Genomic DNA, 12,182 nt, shown 5'->3' with positions numbered 1-12,182 from the left:
CTTTGAACTCAAATGTTTAGGTAAAAGGAGTGAGCCTAAGATAATATAATTCACTTGTTAATGGCCAGTCTTCACTTGCTTTGGAGATTCTGACGGAGGGTCTGTAATATAATCTCTTTAGGACAACATGTTTTCATCTAGATAAAAACAAGGCCTTAATTGCCATGTTTGTATTAGTCATCCCACTAGGAGTCCACACCACATTTATGATGTCATGCCAGTCTAGGCCTAGCTGTCAGAGAAGTAATGCTGTCTCCACATTTTTGAAATGACTGCTCCTTTATGTTGAGCCTGTGGGCCTCCACTCTAGACTGAGGTGAGTCAGTCAGTGCTAGGCATCAGGCTGCCAGGTGTAACTCTCCCTGGATTTGTTTGTTTTTCTATAGACCTTACCATGTGTAAGGGAGTGAAAGACTACTGCTCTTGGGAAATACCTCTATACAGTAACAGTAGCCTACTATTTCTGTCTTTTTGTTTCCTGGCTAGAATCTGGTTATACTAAGTCTAACTTTTGCTGGGCTTTCTAAGTAGGGTTTCTTTTTAATTCAGATATGTCGATCAAATTGTATCTTACCTTTCTATGGGAACTGAGAATGTCAGTTGTGGCCTTGACTCTAATCTTTTCACTCAGATAGCCAGGAACGAGACACCTCCTTGACTAGTCTCACACACCCCCTATCCCATTCATTTACCTCTGGAAAACTGCAAGCAGCCGTTTTTCTCTACAGTTTTTCTGTGTTAAAAAGGGCTGAGAAGAATCACATTGATTTTTCTATATCACAGCTTCACGCTCAATTCCTCTCCTTCTAATCTCCATGGGAGATTCTCTGTTTGTTCTGCTCTGATCACTTTAGTCTGACGACACACATAGCAGCTCTCTGATGCATTATGAGCGATTCCAGGGTTTTGGTTGTTACATTTGCACGCAAAATATTAACTTTAATGTCTCACAGAATGGATAAACAAAATATGCATTATGGATGTTACATGGAATGGAAATGCTTTTTGGGGAGACTGAACATATTAGTGAAAGTCTGAGTTTGTAAGTCTTAGGTCAATACATGGAGAGCCATTTTCATGCATGTTAACATTAGAAGCCTCCTCCCTAAGTTTGTTTTATTCACTGCTTTAGCATACTTCGCCAACCTGGATGTCCTAGCCGTGTCTGAATCCTGGTTTAGGAAGGCCGCCAAAAATCCAGAAATTTCAATCCCTAACTATAATATTTTCTGACAAGATAGAACTGCCAAAGGGAGCGGAGTTAGCCTGCAGAGTTCTGTCATACTATCCAGGTCCGTGCCCAAACAATTCAAGCTTCTACTTTTAAAAATCTACCTTTCCAGAAACAAGTCTCTCACCGTTGCCGCTTGTTATGGACCCCCTTAATCCCCCAGCTGTGCCCTGGACACCATATGTGAATTGATCGCCCCCCATCTATCTTCAGAGTTCGTACTGTTAGGTGACCTAAACTGGGACATGCTTAACACCCCGGCCATCCTACAATCTAAAATAGAGGCCCTCAATCTCACACAAATTATCAAGGAACCTACCAGGTACAACCCTAAATCCGTAACCATGGGCACCCTCTTAGATATCATCCAGCTGTCAAACAACCACCCCTCATCACTGTCAAACGCTCCCTAAAACACTTCAGTGAGCAGGCCTTTCTAACCGACCTGGCCTGGGTATCCTGGAAGGATATTGACCTCATCTCATCAGTAGAGGATGCCTGGTTGCTCTTCAAAAGTGCTTCCCTCTCCATCTTAAATAAACATGCCCCACTCAAAAAATGTAGAACTAAGAACAGATATAGCCCTTGGTTCACCCCAGACTTGACTGCCCTTGACCAGCACAAAAACATCCTGTGGCATTTTGCATTAGCATCGAATAGCCCCAGCGATATGTAACTCTTCAGGGAATTCAGGAACCAATGTACTCAGTCAGTTAGGAAAGCTAAGGCTAGCTATATTGCTTCCTGTAGCACTAATTCCAAAAGGTTTGGGTAACTATAAAGTCCATGGAGAATAAGAGCACCTCCTCCCAGCTGCCCACTGCACTGAGGATAGAAAACCACTGATAAATATACGATAATCGATCATTTCAATAAGCATTTTTCCACTGCTGGCCATGCTTTCCACCTGGCTACCCCACCCTGGCCAACATCTCAGCACCCCCTGCAGCAACTTGCCCAACCCCCCCCTCCGCTTCTCCTTCACCCAAATCCAAACAGCTGATGTTCTGAAAGAGCTGCAAAATCTGGATCCCTACAAATCAGCTGGGCTAGACAATCTGGACCCTCTCTTTCTAAAATTATCTGCTGAAATTGTTGCAACCCCTATTACTAGCCTATTTAACCTCTTTCGTGTCGTCTGAGAACTTAAAAGATTGGAAAGCTGCTGCGGTCATCCCCCTCTTCAAAGGGGGAGACACCTTAGACCCAAACTGTTATAGACCTATATCCACCCTGCCCTGCCTTTCTAAAATCTTCGAAAGCTAAGTTAATAAACAGATCACCCAACATTTCGAATCCCACCGTACCTTCTCCACTATGCAATCTGGTTTCCAAGCTGGTCATGGGTGCACCTCAGCCACGCTCAAGGTCCTAAACGATATCATAACCGCCATTGATAAAAGACAGTACTGTACAGCCATCTTCATCGACCTGGCCAAGGCTTTCGACGCTGTCAATCACCACATTTTTATCGGCAGACTCAATAGCCTTGGCTTCTCAAATGACTGCCTTGCCTGGTTCACCACTACTTCTCAGAGTTCAGTATGTCAAATCGGAGGGCCTGTTGTCCGGACCTCTGGCAGTGTCTATGGGGGTGCCACAGGGTTCAAATCTCAGGCCATATATAATACAGGAAGGCACAATATACACTGCTCAAAAAAATAAAGGGAACACTTAAACAACACAATGTAACTCCAAGTCAATCACACTTCTGTGAAATCAAACTGTCCACTTAGGAAGCAACACTGATTGACAATAAATTTCACATACTGTTGTGCAAATGGAATAGACAACAGGTGGAAATTATAGGCAGTTAGCAAGACACCCTCAATAAAGGAGTGGTTCTGCAGGTGGGGACCACAGACCACTTCTCAGTTCCTATGCTTCCTGGCTGATGTTTTGGTCACTTTTGAATGCTGGCGGTGCTTTCACTCTAGTGGTAGCATGAGACGGAGTCTACAACCCACACAAGTGGCTCAGGTAGTGCAGCTCATTCAGGATGGCACATCAATGCGAGCTGTGGCAAGAAGGTTTGCTGTGTCTGTCAGCGTAGTGTCCAGAGCATGGAGGCGCTACCAGGAGACAGGCCAGTACATCAGGAGACGTGGAGGAGGTCATACGAGGGCAACAACCCAGCAGCAGGACCGCTACCTCCGCCTTTGTGCAAGGAGAAGCACTGCCAGAGCCCTGCAAAATGACCTCCAGCAGGCCACAAATGTGCATGTGTCTGCTCAAACGGTCAGAAACAGACTCCATGAGGGAGGTATGAGGGCCCGACGTCCACAGGTGGGGGTTGTGCTTACAGCCCAACACCGTGCAGGACGTTTGGCATTTGCCAGAGAACACCAAGATTGGCAAATTCACCACTGGCGCCCTGAGCTCTTCACAGATGAAAGCAGGTTCACACTGAGCACGTGACAGACGTGACAGAGTCTGGAGACGCCGTGGAGAACGTTCTGCTGCCTACAACATCCTCCAGCATGACCGGTTTGGCGGTGGGTCAGTCATGGTGTGAGGTGGCATTTCTTTGGGGGGGCCGCACAGCCCTCCATGTACTCGCCAGAGGTAGCCTGACTGCCATTAGGTACCGAGATGAGATCCTCAGACCCCTTGTGAGACCATATGCTGGTGCGGTTGGCCCTGGGTTCCTCCTAATGCAAGACAATGCTAGACCTCATGTGGCTGGAGTGTGTCAGCAGTTCCTGCAAGAGGAAGGCATTGATGCTATGGACTGGCCCGCCCGTTCCCCAGACCTGAATCCAATTGAGCACATCTGGGACATCATGTCTCGCTCCATCCACCAACGCCACGTTGCGCCACAGACTGTCCAGGAGTTGGCGGATGCTTTAGTCCAGGTCTGGGAGGAGATCCCTCAGGAGACCATCCGCCACCTCATCAGGAGCATGCCCAGGCGTTGTAGGGAGGTCATACAGGCACGTGGAGGCCACACACACTACTGAGCCTCATTTTGACTTGTTTCGAGGACATTACATCAAAGTTGGATCAGCCTGTAGTGTGGTTTTCCACTTTAATTTTGAGTGTGACTCCAAATCCAGACCTCCATGGGTTTATAAATTGGATTTCCATTGATTTATTTTTGTGATTTTGTTTTCAGCACATTCAACTATGTAAAGAAAAAAGTATTTAATAAGATTATTTCTTTCATTCAGATCTAGGATGTGTTGTTTAAGTGTGCCCTTTATTTTTTTGAGCAGTATGTGTATATATATATATATATATATATAATCTCACACACACACACACAGAGAGAGAAACAAATATATATATATATATATATATATCCATGATGTCGCTCTTGCTGCTGGTGATTCTCTGATCCACCTCTACGCAGATGACACCATTCTGTATACATCTGGTCCTTCTTTGGACACTGTGCTAACAAACCTCCAAACGAGCTTCAACGCCATACAACACTCCTTCCGTGACCTCCAACTGCTTTTAAATGCTAATAAAACTAAGCGCATGCTCTTCAACCTATTGCTACCCGCACCCTCCCGCCCGACTAGCATCACTACTCTCGACGGTTCTGACCTAGAATATGTGAACAACTACAAATACCTAGGTGTCTGGTTAGACTATAAACTCTCCTTCCAGACTCACATTAAGCATCTCCAATCCAAAATTAAATCTAGAATCGGCTTCCTATTTCGCAACAAAGCCTCCTTCACTCATGCTGCCAAACATACCCTCGTAAAACTGACTATCCTACCGATCCTTGACTTCGGCGATGTCATTTACAAAATAGCCCCAACACTCTACTCAGCAAACTGGATGTAGTCTATCACAGTGCCATCCGTTTTATCACCAAAGCCCCATATACTACCCACCACTGCGACCTCTATGCTCTCGTTGGCTGGCCCTTACTACATATCTGTCGCCAAACCCACTGGCTCCAGGTCATCTGTAAGTCTTTGCTAGGTAAAGCCCCACCTTATCTCAGCTCACTGGTCACCATAGCAACACCCACCCATAGCACGCGCTCCAGCAGGTATATTGCACTGGTCCTCCCCAATGCCAACACTTAATTTGGCCATCTTTCCTTCCAGTTCTCTGCTGCCAATGACTGGAACGAATTGCAAAAATCTCTGAAGCTGGAGTCTTATATCTCCCGCTCTAACTTTAAGCATCAGCTGTCAGAGCAGCTTACTGTACCTGTACACAGCCAATCTGTAAATAGCACACCCGACTACCTCATCCTCATATTATTACGTACCCTCTTTCTCTTTTGCACCCCAGTATCTCTACTTGCACATCATCATCTGCACATACATCACTCCAGTATTAATGATAAAAATGGTAATTATTTTCGCCTTTATGGCCTATTTTTTTGCCTACCTCCCTACTCTTCTACATTTGCACACACTGTACATGGATCTTTCTATTTTTCATTTATTTTGTGTTATTGATTGTACGTTTTGTTTATGTGTAACTGTTTTTGTCGCAGTCCTGTGCTTCATCTTGGCCAGGTTGCAGTTGTCAATGAGAACTTGTTCTCAACTGGCCTACCTGGTTAAATAAAGGTGAAATATTTATTATTTTTTTTAAAAGGAAAGGGTTGGCTGAACACAAAAACAATCATTTTGAAAAGATAGTCATTTCCATTATTACTTTAAAGCGCAAAAACGGCCGTTATGGATGTTAGACATTCAAATCTTAAAGATGTCTTGATCAAAATCTATCATAACACATTTGTTGTCATTTGGAATTTGTTGTCATTTGGGATGCTACATTGCCTGTCCCGGTCACCATCTACCTTTACAAGACTGTGGAACACGCAAACAAAAGTCAAGACACTTGACTCATTTTTTAAAAGTTTCATGTATCAAATGTTATTAGTCTTATGTTCGGGATACACATGGTATACACTGTCCAGTGAAATGCTTGCTTGCAGGTTCCTTCTCGATAATGCAACAACAATATGAAAATATAAGAATACGAACATAAAGTAAATGGCTCGATTGGAATATAATAATAATTTTAGCATAAGTATAATACGTATAATATAATAAGGCACAATTTATAGTCCAATATTTACGTGTTTTGTGGAAGGGGGGATTAGGGGCAAGTGTTTAAATTGTGCAGTATTTAGCAATCATAATAGGAGTCTGGTAGCTGTGTGTGTGGATAGGTTTATCTGTGTGCTAAGGTTTGGAGTCAGTGCAGGTGGTCAGTCCAGTTTAAGTGTTCAGCAGTTTAATGGCTTGTAGGTAGATCTGTGTCTATCGATTGGTAAGGGAGTGAACAGATTGTGGCTGGGGTGTGTGGCGTCCTTGATGTTACTGCGGGTCTTCCTCTGGCACAGTTTTGAGTAGAGTCCTTAGTGTTCATAACTAACACTGGGGAACAGCTGTGAGTGGAAAACCAATCTCTGTGGGCCCTTTCTAAAAGCCATAAAATTGTCCGAAAAGCATTTTTTGAGTTTTGGCATCCTGCTCTGTAACTCCCAACATATAGCCTAGACAAGAGATAAGGAACTCCAGTCATTGGGGGATGGAGTGGTGTCACTATTTCCCCATCCTTAGCAAACACAGCTGATTTTAAACGAATTGCATTCTAAATTGAAGATGATGATGATTATTGGAGTCAGGTGTGTTAGTTGGGGCTGAGGCAAAAGTGTGACAACAATCAGGCCCCCGAAGACTGGAGTTGCCCATCCCTGATATAGACCTTAAGGATAATTATAACAGGGTTCCATTCGTAAATGGCAGACCTTTATTGGTGGATGCTCAGGATGACTTTCCCACGGAATTGCCCTTACACTGCAGTGTCTGTCGACTGTCTGTGAAACGTGGCATCTCCAAGAATACCGCAGTATTAATGAAAAGGATCGTGCAGCCTCCTCCTTTACACCCCGCCTGTATGACTGAATTTGCCACAACGATTTCATACAGTCTGACAAAGTAACAAGCAGAGGAGTAGAAACTTAAAGATCCATTGCAGCCGTTTTCATCTCAGTATCAAATGATTTCTGGGTAACATTTTAAGTACCTTACTGTGATCGTAATCAATTAAAATAGTCAAAAAGAAACAAATAGCTTCTTAGCAAAGAGCAATTTCTCAAGCAACAATTTTGCTAGGACTGTCTGGGAGTGGTCTGAGGGGAAAACTGAACTTGATGTTGTTGGCAGAGAAGTTTGTAATTTACTGTCTGTGGATGTCACCAGGCAGGCCAAAACTCCATCACACCGGTCTCTTCAAACAGCTCTTACACTAAAAGGGCATTATAATTTCACAGTATTATTCTAACCTTGTGGTGTAGAAATGTATATAAAACACACAATCTAGTTTTTGACTGCACTGGGACTTTAAGAAGTTATTTTTATGGATATTAAACCGAACTGACAAAATGTGAGACTAAGGTTTGGATTAATTGAATTAGCCCCTTCAATGTAGGCTATACTGCAGTAGAACCAATGCTAAAATCTGCAGTGTGTTTCTCTCTCAGCATGTTCTGAGACAGTCTATGAGTGGCTGAGCTAATGATGCTGGTCTTGGAGGGAAGTAGGGATGGGCATTTGAAATAATTTCACTATTCAAATAATATCAGGACATTTTTGCAGATAGTTCCTAAGTTTAAACTTAAGAACTGGCTAGCGGCGCAGCCTGCGTGACTTGGGAGAGAGGTGCATCTCTGCTTGCTTGCAGCATTGCGGGGATGGGCATGGGCCGGTGTGTTTGACATGGTAGAGAGAGAGGGTAGCCATACAGACTTGCGCTAGTTTGACAAACTTGTAGATGCCATATGTTATCTATCATCCCATCTAGTTGTGCCAGTCTTGACTGCATCAAATCGATGTAAAGAAGCTAAGATAGCCAGCTAGCTATCTTACCTAGGCTAATTGAGGCTGTTTTGCTGCGCTTCTCGTCCTTGTCTACAACTCCATTCAGAATAACAATAGGGTTGTTCCATGTCATTTCAGCAAGCCATGACAGTTAACAACATAAGTTAAGCATTATTTTGTTGAAAATAATTTAGTCTCTGAGAAATTAAGCTAATTGATTGCACCCTAATTGGCTATTTTAATTTATTCATATTATATTCAATAATTATAGCACTTAACATCCAATTTGAGTAATACATTAGTAATCCCAAAAAATGGTCAAATGCCACCCAGGGACCCCCCCACACGCCACGCCAATCTGTGGATGGCTTTTGACCATTTCTTCGGAATCCTCATGTATTACTCAATGTTAGAAAAAAGTTTGGTCCAAATCGGATGTTGGCTACTATATTTACTCCATATTATTTGAATGCTATAAATGAAAATGGCCAATTTGCGTGCAATCAATTAGCTTCATTTCTCAGAGAGAAAATTATATTTCAACCAAATAATGTTGCAGGAATGCTAATCTTATCTGTTTCTAACAACAGAAACAATTTCAGAACAATCTTATGCTTTTTGAGGTGGCTCAATCCAGCAGCCTACTTTATGTTTTTTTTTTTTGCAGCCTACTCCTTCTCATTTATCTAACCTCATTGATTAGCAGGGACGTAGTAGAGGGTAAATGCTGTTTACTCACCTTTTTATTTAGTTAATTAGCGTTTACCCACTTATTGTGTTCCCAGCGTTGACCAAAGCTCAGAACGCTTATATTCTTGATCTGAGTTCTAATCGCACCTGCCTCTTTGTGAACGAGTGGAATCATGAACAGTTGTTTGTTCATTATGTTCCCCTGCGCCCTCCGTATTTGCAGGACATTCACCGCTCTCTCAAACGGCTAACTAGCTAGCTTCCTGGCTAGAAGGATGAAGTAAGAAGGTAACGTTAAACTGAGCAAAAGAGAGGCTACTAAGTTCTCATCATAAATGTGCTTACAGAGAGACAGACAGTGGTGTGGCAGACTGGTGATGCTGAGGCAGACTGAAATACACTGCATAGAAAAGTATGTGGACAGCCCTTCAAATGAGTGGATTCGGCTATTTCAGCCACACCTGTTGCTGACAGGTGTATAAAATCAAGCACACAGCCACTCAATCCCCGTAGACAAACATTGGCAGTAGAATGGCCTTACTGAAGAGCTCAGTGACTTTCAACGTGGCACCATCATACGATGCCACCTTTCCAACAAGTCAGTTCATCAGATTTCTGCCCTGCTAGAGATGCCCCGGTCAACTGTAAGTGCTGTTATTGTGAAGTGGAAACGTCTAGAAGCAACAATGGCTCAGCCGCGAAGTGGTAGGCCACACAAGCTCACAGAACAGGACGGCCGTGTGCTGAAGCGTGTAAAAATTGTCTGTCCTCGGTTGCAACACTCACTACTGAGTTCCAAACTGTCTCTGGAAGCAACATCTGCACAATAACTGTTTGTCGGGAGCTTCATGAAATTGGTTTCCATGGCCGAGCAGCCGCACACAAGCCTAAGATCACCATGCGCAACGTCAAGCGTCGGCTGGAGTGGTGTAAAGCTCTCCGCCATTGGAATCTGGAGCAGTGGAAACGCGTTCTCTGGAGTGATGAATCACGCTTCACCATCTGGCAGTCTGACAGATGAATATGGGTTTGTCAGATGCCAGGAGAAGTCCCCGCAGCAGTGTTCCAATTTCTAGTGGAAAGCCTTCCCAGGAGAGTGGAGGCTGTTATAGCAGCAAAGGAGGGACCAAGTCCGTGTTAATCCCCATGATTTTGGAATGAGATGTTCGACGAGCAGGTGTTCACATATTTTTGGTCCTATAGTGTACTATAGTGTACATGAAGGAGGAAGCAAGCATGCTGCAATACACAGAGAGAGAGAGGGGAAGCAAGCAGAGAGAGGTTAGTACAATGGTTTCCATGTGGGGTCCCCTGAGAGAATCTGTACTAAACTTACCAAACAAACTAAGATACGTTTCAATATGAGCATCTCCACATGGCCTATCTTACCTATAGACCTACATTAAAATGCAAACAATACAGTATTAAAAATGTCATACATTTTTTTTGGTTTATATCGATGGTTGTTCGTCTTATCTTGATCGCCCGCTGGAGTTTATAGTTTACCAATTTTTTTTTTTTTACCACATCACTGCTGATTAGAGATCTCCCACGTTGCTTGCTACCCTTGGTGCCATTTTGATTGGCCGACAATATCAACAATCACATGTAACCTGTGTAGGCTACGGTGGCTTTTTTTATGGGGCGCACGTCATAAAAAATACATTCACAAGTTTGTTGTTTTATTGAATTAAGAATTTCAAATGTCGTGTTGTAGCAATGTCACATAGACAATTTAATTTCAACAAAGCCTTTTCATTGTTAAAATAGGCAACATCAAAAAAATGATCAAATGGCATAATGAATACTCTCGTAAGTATTCAAATACTAACGTCTGTTCGGATATTCAAATAACCGTGCCCATTCCTAGAGGAATGTAATGAGTTTGTATTCAGGCAGGTGCCAAACTTAATGAATAACTCCCCTTGGATAAAACGTTTAGTGAAGTTAGGCCTACCAGTGTGACCTGGTCCTCCCACCATTTGCCCTCAAGCTGCTTAAACTGTGGATGGACCTTCGCAGTGGCTTCATACGCCCTTCTTCACTGTGATTTTCAGAAATTAGTTTGGAACTGTCAGCTTGTAGATTTTTGGGCTCAGTTGGGGGCAATTCCACGTAAACAGAATAGGGCTGAGACTAAGATTTTATGTCAAACAAAAATCTAAACCAACCATACCAACTCTATGCACAAGAACTGAAGAATTTCCACAGAAAATCTTACAATTGAATATCTGTGCAGATGCTAAGTTACCAAACGGTAATTGCTTTTTCGAAAGATTGCCATAGAATTTCTGTTAATGACCAAAATTACCGTAATTTTGGTCAATTATGGGTAGCTTTGCAACCCTACTCTCTCCTTTGAAATCCCAGCAATCTGCTTCTGATTCAAGGCTCTCTGACTTGCTTAGTTATGTGACTGGTTGAAGTCTCTTTGTAGGAAGATCAAGAGCATTGAACCACAAGGTTTCAGCGGGAGGCAGTTCATTGTTTGCCTGGATTTTAGAACCCATAGCAAGTTTATTTTTAAACCAGGCATGTTAGGCTACAACCTCATTGTTCTAACTTTTTATAATTGAGCATTGTCCCCTGCCAACTGCTGTAACTTCATTAGCCAAGATAACAAGACTAACGTCATGACGAGGAAGTGTCAGCTCCGCAACTGCTGTTTATCCACCCCCCCCATCAACAACAGCTAGAATAAGAACCCGTTGGCCCTCCGCCGCCCCCCCATCAACAACACAGACTTTATTGTCCTTTTGTGGAGGCCTAACCATTTTTGTGGCACAGTTAATGTTCTCAACAACAACAAAAACGGTCACCTGCCTGCCTGCTTCCCGTTTTGAATATGAGCCACAGCCAATTGAATTTTATTCTCATTCACATCGTAGCGTCGATATCTCTATATCAGTTTTGGCAAGCTTTAAAAGTGGCTACACCAGAAGGATCGGAATGAATGTTGGAGAAAGTTCTGTGTGTTATTTTTATTGCCCTGTAAAAGCCCTCAGCCTCGCTCCACACTGAGAACAAAGGAGATGAGGGAGACTTCAATTTCTCCAGATTAACTTTAATTTGTGGCGTGGTGATCGGGCCTGTAGTTCTACACAGTTTGGCTCAGTCCACCCTCTGAAGTGTTAAGGCCCTGTTGCCTGGTAACCAACAGTTTCAAAAGGTTGCGTCCTGTCCTGTTGACTCCCGACTTCTTCTGTGCGTCCTTGTGGCAGTTCAAATGAAATATGAAGTGATATTACTGTATAAAAGGTAGGAGAGGTCAAACACCGCAGCGTAGCACAGTACAGCAGCCACGGTCAGATAGTTTCTCACGCTCTGTCTCCCTAAGTGGTTTAACATCATATGAATATGGGTTGACGGGTTAGTGTCGTTGTTTATGTCAAATGAATGACATGCTGAGGTGTTGCACACTGTTCGCAAGCTAGGCCTTTTGTGGTCACGTTACCTGG

At 43.3% G+C, this 12,182-nt stretch overlaps 1 protein-coding gene across 2 annotated transcripts in view; it reads left to right on the top strand.

Moving 5' to 3' along the window:
• The window catches only part of LOC106560994 (protein MON2 homolog), a 49,750-nt gene that overhangs the window by 2,571 nt on the left and 34,997 nt on the right, over positions 1-12,182 (top strand). The window lies entirely within an intron of this gene.

This window comes from Salmo salar, chromosome 10 (genome assembly GCF_965601325.2).
Source record: "Salmo salar chromosome 10, fSalSal1, whole genome shotgun sequence".
Taxonomy (NCBI): domain Eukaryota; kingdom Metazoa; phylum Chordata; class Actinopteri; order Salmoniformes; family Salmonidae; genus Salmo; species Salmo salar.
Note: the sequence above shows the minus strand (reverse complement) of the source record. Positions and strands in the feature narration are given on the sequence as shown.